Genomic DNA, 13,976 nt, shown 5'->3' on the forward strand with positions numbered 1-13,976 from the left:
GCTCCTGGACCTGACAGCTAATAGGGAAGTGAGTGGTGATCCATAGAACAGAGACAATGACTGAGTCACATCAGCTTTAATGTACTATCAGTCGGGATATGTAGGTCACTACCTATTTATTCCCTTCAGATCCAGGGGTTTGGCTGCTTTTTTGCCTCAGCTCCATTAAGGAAGGGTCAGATTCAGAGACAGAAATGTAGCTAGAATGTGTACAGGAGTCTCTGGTGGTCTGAGACACACCCCCTGCCTTATCATTGGTTCTGCATGCTGCTCTCTCCCTCCCGGACTCCTTTAATTGGATGCGGAGTGTAAACATCAGCAGGTGTCAGTGCAGGGAGAGACGATCTCTAGTAAGGCAAGAACTCCAGCACCAGCGAGAATGAGATAAATGTCCAGTTATTGCAGTACATATACGGAGGAAGATGAGCACTATACTGTGTAATACACCTCGGGCAGAAGACTGCCACCCCTGAACCACCACATTCATATTTCACTCTGGTGAAACACTTCTTTCCCTTGATATCTGTCATTGGAATTAATTGGATGAGACATCACATGCACAATGGCCAGACAACACAAAAACTGTACCTTTTGGTGCATTACCATGTTGTCACGGGGTGACTTGATCCAGTGGATGGTCAGTCACCTAACGACACAATGCACATACAGCGGGGATTGGTATAAGTGAGAGGAAGGCCCTACCAATAGGGAATGATGGTCACCACCTGAGCTCCAACCTGAGCCTGTCCCTACACTCAGCTAAAGCCCTATGCAGGTCCTTCCCCCCCGCCGCCATCAGGATAGCTTATCCCTATTTGTCACCTAACTCTGCCCTGGCTAGTGCAATGGCAGGCAAGGAGCATTAGCCTCACCTCTGCAGAATAAAACACACAGGGAGAAGTGACAAACACCAAAAGGACAAGGTAACAAAAACACCACACCTTGCTTATGTACAACGCTGCTAAGATCCACATCGCACATAATAACAGCAACTGGACTCCAAACACCAGAAGTGGCTGACACCAGAGAGCTTTTCCAGCTAGGCTGGTCTCCAGAAAAGAACTGTATCACCAACAGACAGCTGATGCATCAGGTGACCTTTTAAAGGATGATGGGAGTGGTCACCACCTGCATCAACTGACCCAGCAGCACTGCAGTAACACCAGATTGCCAGCGGGAGTGGGGGGGGACTGACATTAACCTCCGATGTTCAAAAAGGAAAAAAGTTTTAAACTGAGTGGAACCAGACCTGCCACAAATCTAAAAATGTATCGTGACACACATACTATATATGGTCAGCCTTGGTTAGATGTCTTATTAAGTAGGTAGAGACTCTATTAATTACACTTACAGTTAGGTCCATATATATTTGAACAGAGACTACATTTTTCTAATTTTGGTTCTAGACATTACCACAATGAATTTTAAACAAAACAATTCAGATGCAGTTGAAGTTCAGACTTCAGCTTTCATTTGAGGGTATCCACATTCAAATTGGATGAAGGGTTTAGGAGTTTCAGCTCCTTAACATGTGCCACCCTGTTTTTAAAGGGACCAAAAGTAATTGGACAATTGACTCCAAGGCTATTTCACGGACAGGTGTGGGCAATCCCTTCATTATGTCATTCTCAATTAAGCAGATAAAAGGCCTGGAGTTGATTTGAGGTGTGGTGCTTGCATTTGGAAGGTTTTGCTGGAAAGGAAACATGCGGTCAAAGGAGCTTTCCATGCAGGTGAAACAAGCCATCCTTAAGCTGCAAAAACAGAAAAAACCCATCCGAGAAATTGCTACAACATTAGGAGTGGCAAAATCTACAGTTTGGTACATCCTGAGAAAGAAAGAAAGCACTGATGAACTCATCAATGCAAAAAGACCTGGGCCGCCATGGAAGACAACAGTGGAGGATGATCGCAGAATAATCTCCATGGTGAAGAGAAACCCCTTCACAACAGCCAACCAAGTGAACAACACTCTCCAGGAGGTAGGCGTATCAATATCCAAATCTACCATAAGAGAAGACTGCATGAAAGTAAATACAGAGGGTTCACTGCACGGTGCAAGCCACTCATAAGCATCAAGAATCAAAAGGCTAGACTGGACTTTGCTAAAAAAAAACATCTAAAAAAGCCGGCACAGTTCTGGAAGAACATTCTTTGGACAGATGAAACCAAGATCAACCTCTACCAGAATGATGGAAAGAGAAAAGTATGGCGAAGGCGTGGTACAGCTCATGATCCAATGCATACCACATCATCTGTAAAACACGGTGGAGGCAGTGTGATAGCTTGGGCATGCATGGCCGCCAGTGGCACTGGGTCACTAGTGTTAATTGATGATGTGACACAGGACAGAAGCATCCGGATGAATTCCGAGGTATTCAGAGCCATACTGTGTGCTCAGATCCAGCCAAATGCAGCCAAACTGATTGGTCGTCGTTTCATACTACAGATGGACAATGACCCAAAACATAAAGCCAAAGCAACCCAGGAGTTTATTAAGGCAAAGAAGTGGAATATTCTTGAATGGCCAAGTCAGTCACCTGATCTCAACACAATTGAGCATGCATTTCACTTGTTAAAGACTAAACTTCAGACAGAAAGGCCCACAAACAAACAGCAACTGAAAACCACTGCAGTGAAGGCCTGGCAGAGCATCAAAAAGAAGGAAACACAGCGTCTGGTGATGTCCATGAGTTCAAGACTTCAGGCAGTCATTGCCAACAAAGGGTTTTCAACCAAGTACTAGAAATGAACATTTTATTTACACCTTAGTCTGTCCAATTACTTTTGGTCCCTTTAAAAACAGGGTGGCACATGTTAAGGAGCTGAAACTCCGAAACCCTTCATCCAATGTTAATGTGGATACCCTCAAATGAAAGCTGAAAGTCTGAGCTTCAACTGCATCTGAATTGTTTTGTTTAAAATTCATTGTGGTAATGTCTAGAACCAAAATTAGAAAAATATTGTCTCTCTCCAAATATATATGGACCTAACTGTAAATATGATGACTTATCATTAATAATGGTTAAAATTGTAAAGTGCTTGTAAAAACAAGCAACTTTGTAATTTTAATCTTATTAAAAATGTTCTCAAGAAAGGAGGGATTTAAATTTTATTGTTTAAAGGGCACCCGTCACGTTGTACCAGAGTCCTATGTGCAGACAGCATGGTAGTGAAGAAAAGTAGAGCAAAATGATATATTCTTTGAGATCCCTGGTGTTTGTAAGTATATGAGTCCAGTGGGCGGTGTCCTACTAGTGATTGACAGCTATCTTAGCATGCACAGTCATACTGGTGAATCTGTCAATCACCAACAAGAACCACACACAGGACTCAACCATACAAACAGAATGTATAAAAGGCAAGTTTTACTGAAATTTTTGCCACCAAGATGTTCATCCATCTGATCATTTCCTCCTGCTCTATAGCAACCTGCCTGCAAGTCAGATAGCATTTTCAACATGACAGGTTCCCTTCCACGCTTGTTATCTTGCTTACCGATCACCACTGCAGTCTAGTAAAGTTCTTGCAGTGCTTACAAGCTCTCTAATTTGTATTCCATTAATTTTTTATTTTACTCATTTATATAGCGCCATTAATTCCGCAGCGCCTTACAGACATTATTGGCACTGTCTCCGATGGGGCTCACAATCTAAATTCCCTAACAATGTGTCTTTAAAATATAGGCGGAAACTACAGAATCCACGCAAACACGGGGAGAACATGTAAACTCCTTGCAGATGTTGTCCTTGGTAGGGTGTGAACCCAGGACTCCAGCGCTGCAAGGCTGCAGTGCTAACCACTGAGCCACCTTATATCGACATTTGCAGTCCATGTGCACCACAGACCACCTATTATAATGTGCCAGTTTACTTGGAAGATTTTCCACATGCAGAACAGTATGCATGGAAAAAAAAATTAAAAAATCTCAGCACACACTACAGCATGTAAATATAAGCTAACTACTACATCAGTCCGTGACTATGAACACCGAGCAAATCAGATCCATAAATCGCGGACTGGCTTGAGGTTTAGTATGACCGTCTGAACCTAGCGTTATGAACACAGCTCCAGGAGCTCCACTTTGGATAATCCTTAAGCCTCCTTCTCACATAGTGAGATCGCTAGCGATATCGCTAAAGCGGCACCGATTTTGTGACGCAATAGCGACCTCACCAGCGATCTCGCTACATGTGACACATACCTGCGACCGGCCCCCCCGCTGGATATCGCTGATCGCATTCCAACGTCCTGGGCCATTTTTTCCTTGTTGGCGTCCCGCTGGCGCCAACTAGCGACGCATGGACGCAGGCAGAAGTCGTCATCATCGCTGCCGTGTGACAGGTAAGAGCGACCGCCGCTGGATCGCTCATCTCTGCTGCGTCGCTGTGAGATCTGCCTGTTTGGCAGCTCACTAGCGACCATTTAGTGATGTACCAGCGATACTGACCGGGTCGTATCATTGTCAGGATCGCTGGTGCATCGCTAAATGTAACGGGCCCTTTACTTGTGAGAAGGTCTCAACAATAAGTTTCATGCAAAGTTCCACCTAGCTGGAGCACCCAGTGAACAACTGAACCTGGCAGTAAATGCATACTTTTTTTCAACAGCGCCCTCACAAGGGAAGCATTGCACATACACACAACTTTGTAGCCACTTTCCGCTTGGAGTATGAAAATAGAATAGTGAACAGAGGACCTCTCCCCCTCTATGCCACCTGAGAACAAGTCCTGATGCGTCTGTACGGGAATGTGCTGACGATAAATACAGGTCCCATCTATGGTATATCTTGTGGATATGGCAGAAATGTGCGAGATGGGAATACTCAGTCAACTCACAAAGAACCGATAAATTAGCTACATTTAAAGAGGTTTCCCCAATACAGATAGAAATTGATTCTGTTAATAAACGTATGATGAGTTTGACTGCCGCTATGTCCTCTGATTAATATTAGTCATTTTGTGTCTACGTTTATCTTTATCTCTGTTATCTGCAGTTTTCACTATCATATTCTAATAATCTTCTATCAATTATTAAAGAAATAAATCCAAATTTGACAAAACGTTTACTGTCCTCCATAGCTGTATCTAGTAGCACAGAAGACAGCTGCTTGTTCCATTGTTAAAGCACAGGTTGTAGGTGAACTACAGATCTCAGAATACCATATGTTACGGGCGCAGCACTGAGCTGATACATTGTGACGAGTACGCAGCGACTCCCAGGAGACTCTTCCTGCACACATTGTGGGATTTTTGCTGGATGTGGTGACCATGTGACAGAAGTGACAAGCCACAGTCTGTACCTCGCCTGCATGAGACCAACACAATGGAGGAATTACACTATGGGGAGGTGTAAGGAACGTCCCCCTGACACCCCAAGAACAAAGCTCCCTGGATTGGATCTGTTGTCAGGACACAGCGCATGCTCACTGTCACTGTGCTGCTTCCTACCTTGTCAGTAAAGACCTGATGAAAGTTTCTGACAACAGATCAGCACAGATTCCTCTTCTAAAACAATAGACGTCAAGTAGAAACTGGTTATTAGGGCAAACCCAAGTACTATGCGATCTGCGTGCAGATAACCATCATTGAGAGGTGACAGACTTACCCAGGGTCACCCAGGGGTGCAGGCTCCGCAGATCTAAGCCACAGCGCCCTACAAGGGTGAGAAATTATGCCTCTTGGGTATTAGCTGCTGGCTGACCTAGGGTGAATTCCAACAGTGCAGACAGGGGTTAAAGCCACCAGCTGATGCCTATATACTGTGTGCAGGTTTCCTGGAGGAGATGTGACAAGAGGAATCAGATAAGTTCCCAGCCAAGCCCAGGCAAGGTCCTCCCACCCTCCAACATCTGCAGATTAAAGAGCTGCTCATTAAGCAGAGCTCTGCCCCCTGCAAACACAGCACTGTCACCAGCACCCATGAAAGGGGCAGCTGCCAGGAAACAGCACCCACAACACTGAGCCCAGCTAACTCTTTCACTGCCAGGACAACAAAGCACCACAGATCACATCAAGCCCCTGCCTTCTCTTCTGAAAGGCCACTGTTGGCTCACCTCTATATATAAAGTCTGTGACTATTCAGTCCATGAATTATATAGAATTACAGTGCAAGGACACAAGGAAACGGCCAAAGGGGTCACAAAATAAAGTGCATTTCACCAAGTAATAATCACATTTACAATGCTGGAGTCCTGGGCGAGAAGATCTCACTGGTATATTTGTGTCATAAGTGACTTAGGCTGTGTTCACACACAGCGTTTTTTTTAGCGGTTTTTACTGCGGTTTTCACTATAAAACCGCTAAAAATAAGCTTCCCATTCATTTCTATGCATTTTGCACTTTCTGTGCACATTGATGCGTTTTTTACCGCGAAAAAACCGCATCGCGGTAAAAAACGCAGCATGCACATTAATTTTGCGTTTTTTTCCGCGGTTTAGGCTTCTCCCATGCTTTTAGAAACCGCTGCGGTAAAAAACGCATCAAAAACGCATCAAAACCGCCGCGGAAAAATAGGTGCGGTTTCTGGGAAGGGATTCAGGTTTTTGTGCAGGAATTTTATGCAACGTGTGCACATACCCTTATTCTGACGTTCAGTATAATCCACCATAAATTGCAGAGGTATGTGATACAACGTAATACAGAGTGATACAATGTAATACAGTGTGGTACAACATGATATAACTGATCTCATACAGAATAAACACTGGATACCTATCTTTGTGTCACAAGACATGGGGGAGCTCATGTCCATACAGACCTGTTAGGGCTCATACTCATTTGGGAGGAACACTGACGTGTGCAATCTGATAAAAAAATCGGACTGCACTCTGATCAATGTTAATCTATGAGTCCCTGCTAATCTGCAATTTTTTTTTTATCAGCTCTGTTCGGGATGAGAAAAAAATCACAGCATGCTGCGATAATCCTCATATCTTGGACAAGACTCACCAATGAAAGTCAATGGGAGTGATAAAAAAAAAAAATCACTCAGCACTCGAACCTTGCAAGTGCAGTCGGATTTTTACTCATCAATGTCCTTTGAAAAGCCGTCGAGTCATCTGCCACGTACATTGAAAACACAGTGTGACCTGACAAAATAGAATAGATATATACACATAGAATAGATAGATATAAAGATGTCAGTCCATATATAATTAGTACAGTGTTTGTCTAGTTTACTGTACATGTATTATTTTACTTACTAAATTATTTTCTAAAAAAATATGAGCGAGATTCCCTGACATTTTATTAACCAGCCAAGGGCAATCAGACAGCTTGGGGCAGATGTTTATAGCCAGGAAGGGGGTTATACCCATGGAGCTTTCCAGTCTATTAATATCAGCTCACAGCTGTATATTTAGCCTTCCCTGGTTATTAAAATGGGGGACCCCCCCCGATAATAATCGGCAAAGGTTAATTATAGATGGGACCCTATGCCATTTTCTTTTTTTGTCACCTATTTTAATAACCAGCAAAGGTTGCTGATATTAATATCCTGGGAAGCTCCATGGGTATTACCCCTTCCCAGGCTATAAACATCTACCCACAGCTTTCCGCTTTCCCTCTCTGTTGGTTAATACACGTCAGGGCACCCCACACTTTTTTTTCTAAAAGGAATTCATTTACTAAAAAAAAAATGTACATGTTGTATCTCAGTTAGTGGGTGGTGTGAGCAATGTCTGTTTGACATGTTCACATTTGTGCATGTCACATGTGTGTTTTAATCCGGTTTTTTTTCCTTGCTTAGCATGGTTTGGGAGACCCCACCCCTCTCTTGTGTGACGTGCATATAAGAGCTGTCTCAGACCACAAGCCCATACTAGGAAGCGGCCTGTCTGAATCCTGTTCATATTAGACACTGTTCACATGTTCAGGTTTTTAATACATTAGATAGGGGACTGCTTCAATAGGGGTTACCTTGACGTGGTGGAGCAGCTTGGTGTACATTTTTTTTGCGCAAAAAAAGTATCGACTAAATACCCTGTATTTGTTATCCAGCACTTGCTGATTACTGCCATTTTTTATTGCAGAGTATTTTTGCAAATCTGTCATTCTGTGTTTTCTTGTTGTATCTCAGTTAGTGGGTGGTGTGAGCATTGTCTGTTCGACGTGTTCACATTTGTGCATGTCACATGTGTGTTTTTAATCCTTTTTTTCAGCCAAGGGCAAGCAGACAGCTTGGGGCAGATGTTTATAGCCAGGAAGGGGGTTATACCCATGGAGCTTTCCAGTGTATTAATATCAGCTCACAGCTGTATATTTAGCCTTCCCTGGTTATTAAAATGGGGGGACTCCCCCACCCCCCCCGATAATAATCGGCAAAGGTTAATTATAGATGGGGCCCTATGCCATTTTCTTTTTTTGTCACCCATTTTAATAACCAGCAAAGGCTAAGTATACCGCTGTATGCTGATATTAATATCCTGGGAAGCTCCATGGGTATTACCCCTTCCCAGGCTATAAACATCTACCCACAGCTTTCCGCTTTCCCTCTCTGTTGGTTAATAAAACGTCAGGGAACCCCACACCTTTTTTTTCTAAAAGGAATTCATTTACTAAAAAAAAACATGTACAATTAACTACGCACACAAAGCACTCATTTATATATCTCACTCATATATATATTATTTATAATTGTATAAGATCTTTCTCTCCCTCTTTAAATATAAATATATATATATATATATATATATATATATATATATATATATCTTGAAGAATATTCCCTTTGAAAACTGTAAATTACATAGAGAATAGCTCTATGTAAAAGCTAATGCTAAAATACCATTGCGATCGGATAGTACTTGCATGTAAATCAGATGTAAATTGTACTCACATAAAAATTGCTTGACACTCGTCACACTGTTCTGGACTGAAATTGAACTGATTTTTTTCACGGTGATGGATATGAGTCCTTACTGATATTATTTGTGTGACGGCGTTTCACGTGAATTTTTCAGGTGAACAAGAGATAATAATATAATAACGAAACCAATTACATATGTACTAAATCATGCAGACTGAGTCCAAGGTCATAAATGCCAGAAAAATCTTTTTACTTTGCACTTAGTTCATGCCCTTTGTGATTGGGGCTAGATAGAGACTAAGGCTACTTTCACACATCAGGTTTTCGGCGTCAGGCGCGATCCGGCGTCGTGCCGGAACGCCGGATCCGGCAAATGTTTCGTAAAACCGGATGTGACGGATCCGGTTTTCTGGCGGATCCGTCTTTTTCTGGACAGACAAAACCGGATCCGTCTCATCCGGTTCATCCATTTTTCTATCCGTTTTTCGACGGATTACGCCGGATCCGGTTTTTAAAATTGACCCTTGTGGCCTTCCGAACGGGATTGGCTACTGGAAAACTATATATAGCATGTTCCTACAGCCCTTCTTTGACAGGTTGTAGAGGAGAAAGTGCAGGTTGGAGAGAAGAGCAAGTTACTGGCGAAGATGGATGTTGTCATTGGAAATATTTTGAAGAATTTGGCGGATTTTACAGCGGAGGCAAATCGTTTGAGGGTGATTGTTCTGGAGAAGGAGAGAGCGAGACAGCAGCGCATCAGGCATCGTAGACGACGTTTGTGGATCCACCCCATCACAGCCAAGAGAATGACGCGTGGGGTCTATTCTACACTATGCATGGACCTTCGACGAAACCCAGATAAATTTTTTGGATATGTTAGGATGAAAATGGAGAATTTTGATTACTTGGTGGAGCGCATTGCACACCTCATAAGAAAAGCGGACACCTATTGCCGCTTCTCTGTTTCACCCGCAGAGCGTCTGATGGTGACTTTAAGGTAAGCCACATTTATTGGATATGATCGCATCAGAGCACACTTTCACTGCAATCTTGTTGGTGGTAATTTGTATCTCCAAGTGTTATAGGTCAGTTTTGGTATGTAATGCTGTGATTTAAAACTAATTTATTGTTTTTTAATTCCCCACAGATTTCTTGCAACTGGAGAATCCCTTTCGTCACTGCATTTCCAGTACAGACTCGGGATTTCCACCATATCTGGAATTGTGAAGTACACATGCCGTGCACTGTGGGACTCCTTAGCTGAAGAGTTTTTACCAGAGCCCACAACAGAGAGGTGGATTGAAATTGCTGACAAGTTTCAACAGATATGTCAGTTTCCAAACTGCTTGGGCGCTGTGGACGGGAAACATATCCGCATTGTAAAGCCAGCTGGATCGGGATCGGAATATTTCAATTACAAGAAATATTTTTCAATTGTCCTCATGGCCATCGCTGACGCGGAATACAAATTTATTGCGGTTGATATTGGGGCCTATGGCCGCTCCAATGACTCTCAAGTTTTCAAACTGTCTGCCATGGGGCGTAAACTGTATGGAAACACCTTCCAGTTCCCACCACCTAGACCGCTGCCGCAAACATCTGGTCCACCTATGCCATTTGTCTGTGTAGGGGATGAAGCCTTCCAGCTGTCAGAACACCTTTTGAAACCGTACTCTAGCAGAGGATTGACAAGACCAAAACGCATTTTTAATTACCGCCTCACAAGAGCAAGAAGAATGGTTGAATGTACCTTTGGTATTCTGACAGCCAAATGGCGGGTCCTATTGACTGCGATCAACCTCAAGACAGAAACTGTGGACGAGGTGATCAAAGCGTGCGTGGTACTCCACAATTTTGTTATCTGCAAGGAACCCATTTCCATTGAGGACACCTCTGAAGAAACCACCTTGCAAGATTACCATGACATTACCACTAGAGGTTCTGTGACGGTTTCAGTAATGAGGGACAATTTTGCACTATACTTTATGTCACCTCAAGGCAGAGTACACTGGCAGGATGACAGAGTGTGAAAGATTTGTGCCCTAACCAAACTTGTGTACCTTCTGTACCAACAGTATATACCTTTGCCAACCAAAGTTGGCTATCTTGTCATGGTCTCTATTTTTAGCTTTAGGCCACAGGTGTGTACCTGGTTGTGTTTTATGCAAAGTATTTCACCTTTTAACAAAAGTTGTGTACATTGTTAGGAAATCACCAACAATAAACACAACTTTTTAGGTGAAATACTTTGCTTCAAACACAACCAGGAACACAACTGTGGCAAAAAGCTAAAATTTACCCACAGTTATATACCTAGTTTTGAATACCATTTCACCTTTTAAATACCCTGTATTTAACCTTTTTCGCCGCAGAAAGAAATGACAGACAACCAGTGTAAAATAATTTAACTTTTATTGAAAAATGTTTTTTTTAGTAAACTTTTTTAAAATTTTAATAAACTTGTTTAATAAAACTTTGAAACTATAAAACTGAAACCATAAAACTGGTCATTTTTATTTAAATACACACATTATAAATCTGTGTAGTGTGTGGTGGAAATACTGCTGGAGGGGCTGCGGGACACTTGGACACTGGGAGTGTGGAGAGAGGACTGGGATCGTGGTGGGGAAGGAACAGTTAGAGGTGAAGGTGTGGAAAAAACTACAGAATGGGTGGACATGTGGGAAGCAGAAGAGGTGGTGGGTGGTGGAGTGGAGGGTTGGGCAGGGACTGTAGGAGCAGATGATGTTGATGGCAAGTTGTATGGGGAAGGAGTATGGTACGGGGCAGGTTGCTGGAAGTGGGGAGATGTCTGGTACGGGGCAGGTTGCTGGAAGTGGGGAGATGTCTGGTACGGGGCAGGTTGCTGGAAGTGGGGAGATGTCTGGTACTGGGGAGGTTGCTGGAAGTGGGGAGATGTCTGGTACTGGGGAGGTTGCTGGTACTGGGGAGTTTGCAGGTACTGTGGAGGTTGCTGGTGCTAGGGTGGTTGCTGGTGCTGGGGAGGTGGATGGTGCTGGGGAGGTGGATGGTGCTGGGGAGGTGGATGGTGCTGGGGAAGTGGATGGTGCTGGGGAGGTGGATGGTATGTAATAGGAGGGGGAGGATGGAAAGTGGCTGGAGGTGGATGGTATGTAATAGGAGGGGGAGGATGGAAAGTGGCTGGAGGGGGTGTAGATGTAATAGGAGGGGGAGGATGGAAAGTGGCTGGAGGGGGTGCAGGTGGAAGAACTACTGTGGTGGGAGGAGGAGGAGGTTGGGAGGTAACTTGCTGGAGAGCAGCGTGGCATGAATGCATTACATGCATCTGCTGGGCAGGAGAGAGCGTTTCCATGCGCTCCACAACAGACCTGAAAAAGGTGTGGTTTGGCGAAGATCTTGCTTCTGAATGCATGGTTTGCAGAAGTGTCTTCACCTCCAGAATGCTGGAGTTGATCTGCTGATAGCCTGCGGAGATTTGCTCTGACAAGACTTTTAGACAGTTCTGGAAAGATGCATTCAGATGCAAGAACTCTGGCGCATAAGTCTTTTCCTGACCCCTCTGCCGCTGCCGCCCAGTACCCGCAGGTGTACTAGAGGAGGCAGGGGCAGAAGGGTGGGGTAAAGGGAAAGCGATCTCCTCACCAGCAGCTTCATGTAATGTAGGCGGCCACGATGCTCCTGTGCTGGTGGATGGGACAGATGGGTCGAATGTGTGGGAAGGCTGGGAAGGTGCAGATGTACCGGGGCGGTCGAAGTGTCCCTCGGTGCCGGTCTCCTCAGGGATCGCCTCAGAAGGGTCCAATCGTGCCGGCTCCCGAGTGCTGCTCACCGTGCTGTGGAATAAAGAGAAAAAAAAACAATTAAAATACTGACATGGTATGGCCCTGGCTGAAAAAAAAATTTACATATAACATTTTTTTTCACATGTGGTGTGTAATATTTACCTTCTGGTGACCATTGTTTCCCGGAGGAACGACAGGGCTTCTGCGTACTTGTACTTGCTCCTGCGTCCTCCAGATCCACTCGGGGCCCGCATCTCTTTATTGAACTCCTTCTTGAAACGATCTCTCACAGACCGCCACCGATTCACAATTCTGTTCCCTGAAACGAGAAAGGAGTGGTTAGTATACAACATCAGTGTTTCCCAAACTCCAGTCCTCATGGTCCCCAGGGGTCATGTTTTCAGGATTTCCATAGTAAATAGAAATCCTGAACACATGATCCGTGGGGACCACGAGGACTGGAGTTCGGGAAACACTGGTTTACATCAAGCAACTGGTACTGTATATACTTACGCTCTTTAATCTGGGCCCGAGCTTCGAGGTCCTCCCAGCAGCCCACAAGGAGCGAACAGATTTCCTCCCAGAGTCGTCGGGTAACGATCAGGTCAGCGTGGCGGCGGTCAGCCATATTCCAGAGCGGCTCCCTTTCTCTGACGAGATCGATGAGGCGGTCCACATCAATCCCTCCATCCTCACCGTCAGAGTCGGGAGCACGCTGTGAAGGCTGTTAAAGAAAAAGACAAAAATAACATAATTAGCCTCCACAAAAGAAATGAAATAAAAAGTGCAAAAAAACAAAGCAAAAATATTTATACTTACACGCTGGTGACCGCCGCGTTGCTGTCGCCGACGACCCTGGGAGGCACTGTGAGGACCTCTTGGCCAAGCACCAGATTGGGAAGACTAGAGAAGAAAACAAAAAATGTTATGTCTTTGGATGTAGGCATTTGTTTGCTGTGTGTGGTCTGCAGAACATTGTTTTCTATGTGTTGTGTGTAGTGTGATGTTGTGTTTCTGCGTTTGATGCAAAAAACTTACCAATTGTGAGCCCACTCCAGGTGTCTGTCCACCCCTTCCTTCTTCTTCTGGGAGCTCCTCTTCATCTTGTGATTCCTGTTTTGAAATAAAAGGCAATGAATAGACATATATTACAGAGAAGATGGATTTTGGAAATAAAAACTTACCGTCAAACACTGACGATGCGAGGGAGGGCTCCCAGAAGATGATGTGCTGTCTTCCTGGTGGCCACACTCCATGCCTGTGGGTGGTGTTCCAGCTGCTGCCATTGCTGCTGCTGCTGCATCTATTGGGCGGCTGTTGAATAAAGAGAAACAAAGGGCCAATGAATATCTTGATATTCAATAGCCCTAGTTTGGAGGAATGGGTTATTTGATAATTACCGTC

At 44.2% G+C, this 13,976-nt stretch overlaps 1 protein-coding gene across 5 annotated transcripts in view; it reads right to left on the reverse strand.

Annotated features, from left to right (window-relative positions):
- The window catches only part of RXRA (retinoid X receptor alpha), a 276,687-nt gene that overhangs the window by 99,086 nt on the left and 163,625 nt on the right, over positions 1–13,976 (reverse strand). Inside the window, exon 1 of one of the 5 annotated variants that reach the window (XM_073559473.1) lies at positions 5,608–5,822. The exons of the other annotated variants lie outside the window; for them this stretch is intronic. The gene's annotated coding sequence lies outside the window, so the exon portion shown is untranslated. Of the gene's footprint in view, positions 1–5,607; positions 5,823–13,976 lie in introns of those variants that run through there. 5 annotated transcript variants of the gene reach the window in all.

This window comes from Dendrobates tinctorius, unplaced genomic scaffold (assembly GCF_039654945.1).
Source record: "Dendrobates tinctorius isolate UK_male_01 unplaced genomic scaffold, ASM3965494v1 ptg000013l, whole genome shotgun sequence".
In the NCBI taxonomy this organism is placed as follows: Eukaryota; Metazoa; Chordata; class Amphibia; order Anura; family Dendrobatidae; genus Dendrobates; species Dendrobates tinctorius.